Source organism: Mauremys mutica, chromosome 7, assembly GCF_020497125.1.
Source record: "Mauremys mutica isolate MM-2020 ecotype Southern chromosome 7, ASM2049712v1, whole genome shotgun sequence".
In the NCBI taxonomy this organism is placed as follows: Eukaryota; Metazoa; Chordata; order Testudines; family Geoemydidae; genus Mauremys; species Mauremys mutica.
Window position 1 is genome coordinate 103408008 of NC_059078.1, and position 9237 is coordinate 103417244.

General features: G+C 39.4%; 1 long non-coding RNA gene across 1 annotated transcript in view; it reads left to right on the forward strand.

Annotated features, from left to right (window-relative positions):
• The window catches only part of LOC123375077, a 123279-nt gene extending 114280 nt beyond the window's left edge, over positions 1 to 8999 (forward strand). The window contains exon 5 of the long non-coding RNA XR_006581307.1: positions 8003 to 8999. This is a non-coding gene — a long non-coding RNA (uncharacterized LOC123375077). The remainder of the gene's footprint in view (positions 1 to 8002) is intronic.
• The last annotated feature ends 238 nt before the right edge of the window (positions 9000 to 9237 follow it).

The window sequence follows — 9237 nt, forward strand, 5'->3', positions numbered from 1 at the left end:
CCCTGACTAAGAGCAGCCAGGGGCACTTATGACAGCAACAGATGGTGCAGTGCAAAAGGACTGGTAACCATGATCATCTTTTTACCAATTTATGGATTGGTAGATGGTACAGTATGGCTGGTAACCATCTCTGCTGTCATGCAAAAGCAAAAGCATGCTGCTGTGTAGCGCTGCTGAATCGCCTCTGTCAGCGGCATCTAGTACACATACAGTGACAGTCACAAAAGGCAAAACAGGCTCCATGATTGCCATGCTATGGCATCTGCCAGGGCAATCCAGGGAAAAAAGCCGCGAAATGCTTGTCTGCCGTTGCTTTCCCAGAGGAAGGAGTGACTGACGACATTTACCCAGAACCACCCGCGACAATGATTTTTGCCCCATCTCAACCCGGAAATTCCAAGGGGCAGGGGAGGCTGCGGGAACTATGGGATAGCTACGGAATAGCTACCCACAGTGCAACGCTCCAGAAGTCGATGCTAGCCTCGGACCGTGGACGCACACCACCGATTTAATGTGTTTAGTGGGCCGCGCGCACTCGATTTTATACAATCTGTTTTACAAAACCGGTTTATGCAAATTCGGAATAGTCCCGTAGTGTAGACGTACCCTCAGTCATTCCTGCATGAAGTCTATAACTTCTGTTTGAGCTCGGCTCTCTGAGCTAAGAGGTGCAAACATTATCTAAAAGTTGTATCTGAAAGAGTGAGACAAGCGTCATTGTAGGTAACCACATTAGCACTGAATAACATAAGTTTTATTATCACTTGCCTATACCTACCACCTGTTAGCAGAGATGCTATGGTCTATTATGCCAGAATTTAATGTGTATTATTGCTTTGCAAAACACAAGACTATGGAAACCATGCCACTGATTGCAGGAAGGGACATGAAAGTCCTACACAAACCATCACAAAGTGCAGAAACTCAGGGCTTGTCTACACAGATATTTAGTTGGTAGAAAGTTAATTTACGAATCTACCCCACACTAGCCTGCCATGGACTAACTGTGTGCACCCTGCTGATGCACATTAATGGTTCATGTGTTTGCTTTGATTTAGTCCTCTTTGAAATGGGACTAGATCAAAGCACTATAATGAATTGTTAATGTCCATGTAGTCGGTCTGCAGCAGGGTACATTCACACTGCAGCCTGCTGCAAATGCTAAATATTTGTGTACATGAGCCCAACTCCAGCAGCAGGTACTACATCTGGTGAAGTTGTACTATCCATCCTGTACAGTGAAAACTTAAGTTTAAGAGAGAAAGAGCCATGACTTTGCTATGTTGTAGAAAGGTAAATAGCAACCAACATCTTAAGAAGTTCTATAAAAAGCATTTGCCATTGGAAACTCTAAAGAAAATCAACACGTTTTGTGATACAGTCATTCTGAGGCTAACCAATCTCTTCTTTTATATGCCTTATTACTAAACTTCCAAGCACTAAGGCCTCAACCTTGCTCCCATTAAAAGCAAAAGAAAATATCACATTGACTTTAGCAGTGGAGGATCCTGCCCCATATGGGGAACATAGGAGATAAGAAACCATACATAAATCATTTTATGGGATCAGAGGAATATGTCACTACTACATGCTTACATGCCGAATTCAAAGAAACCATGTTTTCATATCTCCTCAGGGGTGACTCAATCCCTCAGATGAATCTCCCTGATATGATTGCATAATGGTGAGGATTAGTGAAAAGAGATAGAGGAAGGAAATCTTTCTCTTCAGATAATTGCAACTTGAGGAAAACAGAGGCAGAGGGGAGGCTGCTAAACATCACTGTGAAAGTTCACAAAATCAGAATTCACAGGAAGATTTTTGTGGGTGCAATTACTTTGCCTGCCTGTAATTACAAACTGGAGCACAGCCTGCACATATTGCCGAGTGCTCCACAGAATTTTTTGTTGTTACTACATGAGTGTTGCAGTAAAAAGAAAAGAAAATAAGTCTGGTAGTGGACACTGATTATCCAAAGCCACTTTCTGACTGGATGGGCCTTTTGGATAATGTCCCAGCTCAAAATAATGCTCAGTAAGGACCACCCCACTGCTTAAAAATAACAGAAAAATCCCAATCCCCATCATGTTGAATGCTCTCATGCTGTTTTGAACTGGGAATGGGCTAGGAAGATAATCTCTGACCCTGATAATCCGTGACCACTTCCTTTATCCATAATATTTTCTATTCTCCTTCTTCTAGGAACTACTTTTCTATAATAGAAGACTACATTACATAAAATCCCACAAAACTGGTTTATAAAAAGTTTTTAATATAATTTAAATTACTGAACCACAAAAACGATGAGTAATTAACTGCTACAATGTATTCTTTATTAGTCTGTTCCCTTGTGCTTTATAGTGTACCCTTAGGTGCCTACCAAAAGATTCTTCATGCTCACCTTTCTGTCGCTTATTGACATATTCATCCCTCATTCTCTTATACTCTCAATAACATTATAATGATTGTGAGGGTATATTATGATGATGAAAGAACAGTGCAACTGTTCTTGCACTGATTAGAAAATGCTGGAACAGCACAATGGCAGATGTGAAATAAATAGAGGCACTAGAGCATTTTCATCCTGCATGGTCAGTGGATAGGGCAGGTCCCTGTTACTGGTGAAATTGCAGCTTTGCTCTAAAGATGTAGTAAGAAGTGTGGTGTTGGGTTTTTTTTTAAATGCATTTGAATTTCAAACTGAATTCCATGGCCACTCCAGTCAGTATTTCCCAACGGTAGTTGGCCAATTTTTACTAGTACATATGGTCCCCTCTCCAAACCAAATGAAAGGTAAAATGCAAACATATTAGCTGAGTATTGCTAAGCAACTTACAAATATTAATGGTGCCTCACAACATCCCTGTAGGTGTGGTATCCTTGAGTTATCAATGGATAAAGTGAGATGAAGAGAGGCTAAGGCCCTCGTTTTCAAAAGCTGTCTTTTATTATACAGTCAGTTTTGCTCACCCAACTTTAAGAATTTGTGACCTGATTTTCAGAGGTGGTGAGCACCAAGATATCCCATTCACCAGGTTATCCATGAGCAGATAATTGCTGGGTCCTTGTAGTAAAAGCAGATGGCTTGATAGCCACATGTTTCTAGTGCACTGTCTGATGACCTAAGAAATTCCGGAAAGGCTAATGAAAACCAGGATATTAATAATGAAATGTCTGCAGTGAGTTTCTGTAAGTAATGGGAGGCAATGTTTCCTAGTGGTTAAAGCACAGGGCTGGGACTCGGAATACTTTGATTCTATTTTTGGTTCTGCCACCGATCTCCTGGGTGACCTTGGACAAGCCATGTCACTCTTCTGCGCCACAGTTTCCCCATCTGTAAAAATGGGTATAATCATACTGAACTTCTTTGACATGCTTTGAGGTCTACTAAGAGCTAAGTACACCTCTACCTCGATATAACGCTGTCCTCGGGAGCCAAAAAAATCTTAGGTGAAACCACGTTATATCGAACTTGCTTTGATCCACCGGAGTGCACACACCCGCGCCCCCCCCCCCGGAGTGCTGCTTTACCGCATTATATCCGAATTTGTTTTATATCGGGTCGCGTTATATAGGGGTAGAGATGTATTGTTTTTATTTTATTTTATGATCTATATTGTATATAGATCATAAAATCTATATTGTATTATCTGGAGTAGCTGCAGAACGGAAAATTAGGGGAAACCAGAGAAAATCTAAACTAAAACTTAAGGGAAAGATACTGAGATATAAGATGTGGGATTTTTGTACAAAGATAATAAGATTTAATTTCTCTTTCATGTATTTCACTGTTCGTGATTAAAGGACAAATTGGGGCTACTATAGGAGCACCCCACTGCTGCTTGTGAGTTGGGGTCTGATCCTTGAGTTCCTCTGAGCACCAGGACCACTCCTAGATAGCACCACTAGCCATTTGAGGAGGGGCAAAAAGGAGACCTGCCCAACCACAAAAGGGCATGAAGTGAAGCAGTAGGTATTTGAGACATCCAGGAGGAATAGTGTCTCCCTGAGAATCACTGTGTTAATACAATAAAAGTGAGGATGTATATAAATCAAGGGGATTTCTTATAGCAGTTATCTGGGAGTCTGGATGAACTACTGGAAAGAGTGGTTTTGAAGAGTTTTTTCTGTACAGTGGTTTGCCAGCATTTGGCTGAGGAAGCAGCATAATCAAAGCTAGTTTACATCTATTTGATATTTTTAACCTTATTGTCCCCCCAAAAATGTTGTTTCTGCAGATGGTTTGAATTAATAAATCATAACTAATTCTGTGCAGTCCCCTCTGAGAGCTGTTGACAATGGGCAAAAAAATCTCTAGTTACTTTGCAGTGGCCATCTGAAGTAGCAAACAACTAGCATGCCTGTGGGAGTTTTTTATGCAGCACAGAATTACATTTCAGCTGCGGAGAAAGCATCGATGCAGTAAACATGACCACAATATGAATATATTTACAGATAAATAATACTTTACTTTTCAACTTTTTTCAACCAACACTAATCTGAATAGCAGTGGTTATACGATGTCAGTTGCTTTTCCTTGTGTAGTAAAATAAACCAGCCATTGAGAAACGGTTCAGATGTGGTGGTATAACAATGCTGTGTTCACTGCATAGTGTGAGAGTTTGCGATATCCTCTCTTTGCTACCTAGGTCACCTTGCAATAAGTATTCAGACATAGTGCATTTGGGTTCAGCTTCCAAAAATCTCTCTTACTGCAGTGCTTTCAGAAAGCTTGGAGAGCTCAGCCATCAGCTTTCCATACAATTACAGATTGGGAACCACATCCAATAGAGATGTGTAAATTAAACCCCTTTACATGGAGTTAGAGCCCGTTAGTGATACTCACACCCTCTCTACTAACATCTAAAGGCATCTAAATTGGTGTAATTTGACACCAAGGTGCCAGAAGAATGTGTAAACTAAACTGATTCCCTCCTCATTTTCATTTACAGCCTGTTCTGATTCCCCAGCATGAAGGGGGGTTTAAGGTAGTGTAAAAGGATTTAACTTACCATTACTTTACACTACTTACAGGGTCTAAATTTGGCCCTGGATTTCTCCAGAACTGTTGCTTTATAAATATGTTAAATATCATAGGGCCATGACTCTTCTTTTTGGAAAACAATTTTCCTCCTCATAACATGTTGCCAACTCAAATAATATCATCCTGAGCCTGCGCTCTGCCACTCCTGCCTCTTCCAGAATGTCAGGTGCTCCCTAGGTGTCTCCTTCTTATAGACTAATAGATTCCAAGGCCAGAAGGAACCATTGTGATCATCTAATCAGTCCTCTTGTATAACACAGGCCATAGAATTTCCCCAGAATAATTCCTAGGGCATATCATTTAAAAAAAAATCCAATCTTGATGTTTTCTTTTGTTCCTAATATATATATATAATATTTTAAAATCCTTCTTTTTGTCCTTAACTCTTGGCGATCAATTTTGCCTTGTATCTTTTGGTTTCCCTTATTGGTTTTCTATAATTTCTAACTTCTGATTTTATTTATTACTATCAGCTTCCCCTTTCTTACATTTGTGTGTATATATATTATAAGATTATATACATATAATTTTTATAACTGCCTTCCCTTCCCTTCTAAACCACTTGTGTTTTTTTGGTTTATTTGTTTGTTTGTTTTATGAGTATTGCCTTCTCGGTTGAATATGGGATTGTGGCTTTTTTGGGCATCTAGTAAGGTGTTCTTTAATGATTCCCAATTATCTTTAAGTGGTACACTTTCATTTTACCACTCCTGTTCAGAAGATCCAAGATTTTCAAATCTAGGAGTGTAAAATTAGGTTCCTAAATCTTGTTTAAAACTCCTAAATACTTGGGATGACCTTTGGAAATGTCAAGCATTGCACAGCTCCTACTGACTTCATTTTTGAAAATCTTGACCTAAATCAATGCTAAGAGAGTGCACCCTATCCTTGAAATAGTACCTTTCATCCTATAATTCATGAGAACTTTATATAATATAAGCCCAATTATGAGTCCTGCATTATGCTTTCATTTTGGGATTTACTGCATGTTAACCTGCCTTTTAATTAAAAATACTTTATTCACCACTGTGAAATGGTTATAGCAAGATTGTTCCAGTAGTTAGGTATATCTCCATATATTATATTATCTCATAGAGCTGGAAGGGACCCTTGAAAGGTCATCAAGTCCAGCCCCTTGCCTTCACTAGCAGGACCAAGTACTGATTTTGTCCGAGATCCCCAACTGGCCCCCTTCAAGGATGGAGCTCATAACCCTGGGTTTAGCAGGCCAATGCTCAAACACTGAGCTATTCCTCCCCCATGAAATAATATAGTCTTCAGAAGATATAGTGGGTGTTTATTAAATTATTCCGATGCAATGTGTGGAAAGTGTTACAGTAGCTTCTTAAATCAAAATACCACAACAACAGTGAAACTTAAATGATACCCTTGTAATAATATGTCATTCAAAGGAGTTAAAACTAATATTTGGTACTTTTCAGCACTTTTTATGACCACTTCTTCCTCAGACTACTTTGCTTTTGGATGAAAACTACAGATGGTATATTAAAGATCTGAATCTTGTTCATACTGCAAACTTGCTTTGTAGTGAAAATAAAAACTCTGATTAGTAAAACACTGTATTCTGCACTATTACAATATCATGAATGACTTATTTGCAAGAAAGCATTTAGAGAAACATTACAAAATGCAGGGAGGCTGACAGTTGTGGAAAACATTCTCTTCTAGGTCGCTAACATAAATCTGTCCCAGGTCAATTTGACAGAAAGTTCACAACAAAATGACAATTGTTGTGCAGCTTATAGAAATAGGGTCCAGTTCCTACTGGACATTACAAATGAAAGTGTTGACAATAGCAGTATAAGCACAAAGAAGAGTGAATGAGTATAGAGATCAAACTATTATTTTGGCTCCAGTTCTCACTTGTGATGTTTCTCTCTTACGCTATTCTGGTGGCATGAAGGGGGTTAAATAACCCCCACAATAATCTTTTTGGATGCTTGAGGGAGGTTCTCCTGCCAGGATAGAGCCAAATAACTATCTTGGCCTCTCTCAGCTTCTGAAATAAGAGGCTGTTTTGGAGGCAGGCCAACAGAGCATGGGGATGTGATTAGAGAATAATTTGCTCTGTTTTTTCTGTGCTAGTATTAAAACCCATAGAAGATTGTTACAAGTCAATGCAACTTACTTAGAGCAGCCCAGAGACAGCTCTAAACCTCACTGGGAGGTGAGGCCCAGGCATAAAGATGGCTTAACCACCTTTGTGCCCTGCTGCTTCCTGTGCCATGTGCAGGGAAGAAGAAAAGGAGAATCAGTCTTTTTGACTGTCTGATGAGGTATGGGCTGATTTGGGGCTGATATTGCCCATGCTTAAGTGTGTTCTGTGAATAATCAGTTTTTAGTCATAGGGCTAAAAGTCCTGCACATCTGAGGAGCATTTAACCTACTAGAAAATTACCCAACAGTGTTGCATTAAAATGTCTTTAAGCTATTTTTCTTCTTTGGAATTTTGCTTTCCTTCTGTTTCTATCAGTTCTAGCAAATATAGATAATCCTCCATTTTCTTCTTCTGGTAATATTCAAACAAGCTAAAAATCTTTGAGCCCAGATTTTTGAACATTTGCAGAACACCTCTCCATGCTCCCCTTGACATCTTTGACTATGTGTGTCTCTGCTAAATGGCCTCATAAATGCTTGGGCTTGCTAAACAGCATGTATGTGTTTGAGAGTGAAAGAGAGCTATAGAAGTAGCTCAGATACCAAAGTTTGAGCATGGTATAAAAACCTGCATAGAGTATATGGTATTTGCTTTCTTATGTTTGAGCTTTGTTCTGCTTTTTCTCTTCATTGGGATTGAAAATTACTGCACTGGTATGATTTCTAGAAGCACATTGAACATCAGGGAATAAAAAAATACAAGATTCAACATTTGCTTAACATACTGCTTGCTTACTTTTCAAAGTAAATCTAATCAGCTAATTCTGTCTTGATATTTAGAGCCCGTCTACTAGATGAAACAACAGGATGCTTTGAGGAGCTCATTCACCAATGCTTGTGATGTAGTGGACAATTTTCTGCAACTCTTAAGGTTAAATGTCATCTATTTTATTTGTGCTTCTATAGAGACTCAAAGAAGGATTTTCAATGTGTGCCTTAAAAACAGTGTACATCAAGAAGTGGGATTGAACAACTCAGGGTATGGGCAATAGGAATCGGAAACTTGTTCAAATCAAAATAGTTCAGTAATGTCCGAAATTCATTACCACCAGTGGGCTGCTCAGTGGTCCATAGAAACTGTATTGGTTGACACAGTCTGATTTTTATTGGACAGATAATAACAATATGAACTTGTTGACAACGTCATTCAACAGGCCGTTGATCAAATTATCACAAAAGTTGTTACCCTTCCATCTAGATGTTTTCCTGATGAGGCATATTTTTATAGCCAGTCTGAAGAAGCTTGTAGTGTTCCCATTTATGTTCATATGGCTCCTGTCACCACAGAGTCAGACACTAATGAATTTAACATGAGAGCATCCTTGAGAGTTAGGGAACAATTAGCTCCATTTTACAGCTTGGGAGCTGAGGAAAGCATACAAGAAGGAGGTGGCAGAGCTATGATTTGAATCCAGATATCTAGAGTCTCAAACCAGTGCCTTAAACGTAGGACCAAGCTGTGGACAAATAGTAATTTGGCTTTCAGTGCTGTCAAGTTGGAGGCTTTCCTAAGGGTTAAGTACATGTTCAAAGATATGATTCCTCCAGTGCAATTCATGATTGCTGTTTCCAAATGCAGTAAAAAGCAATGGACTAAATTGTGGTTCTAAGGCACAGCCTATACAAGGAGATCCTGGAGCATATGGTGGTGTGGCTGCTGCATTGATAAGAGACACTAGATGATTGCTGAGCAGGATCTGATGTGCTGGTTGGTGCAAAGGATCCACATGTGCCTCTGTATGATCTAGCACTAATTGACCAATGGAGTGCAAGGACCGGGACTGCAGGGGAGAGAAAGTTTGTAGTTGTATCATGCCCTCATGCTGGGAACAACTGAATCCTATATGTTTGAGGCTGATCTCTAGTGTTGATGTCAGTATGAACAAGTAGGCATAAGGCTTATTTTATCTCTCTTTCTGTATATATAACATTTAAGTAAATAGTCCCATTTTTCAAACAATACCACATAATTGTAGTTATGGGCCCTCCAGTTACCATGGGTTTACAGCTCCTTA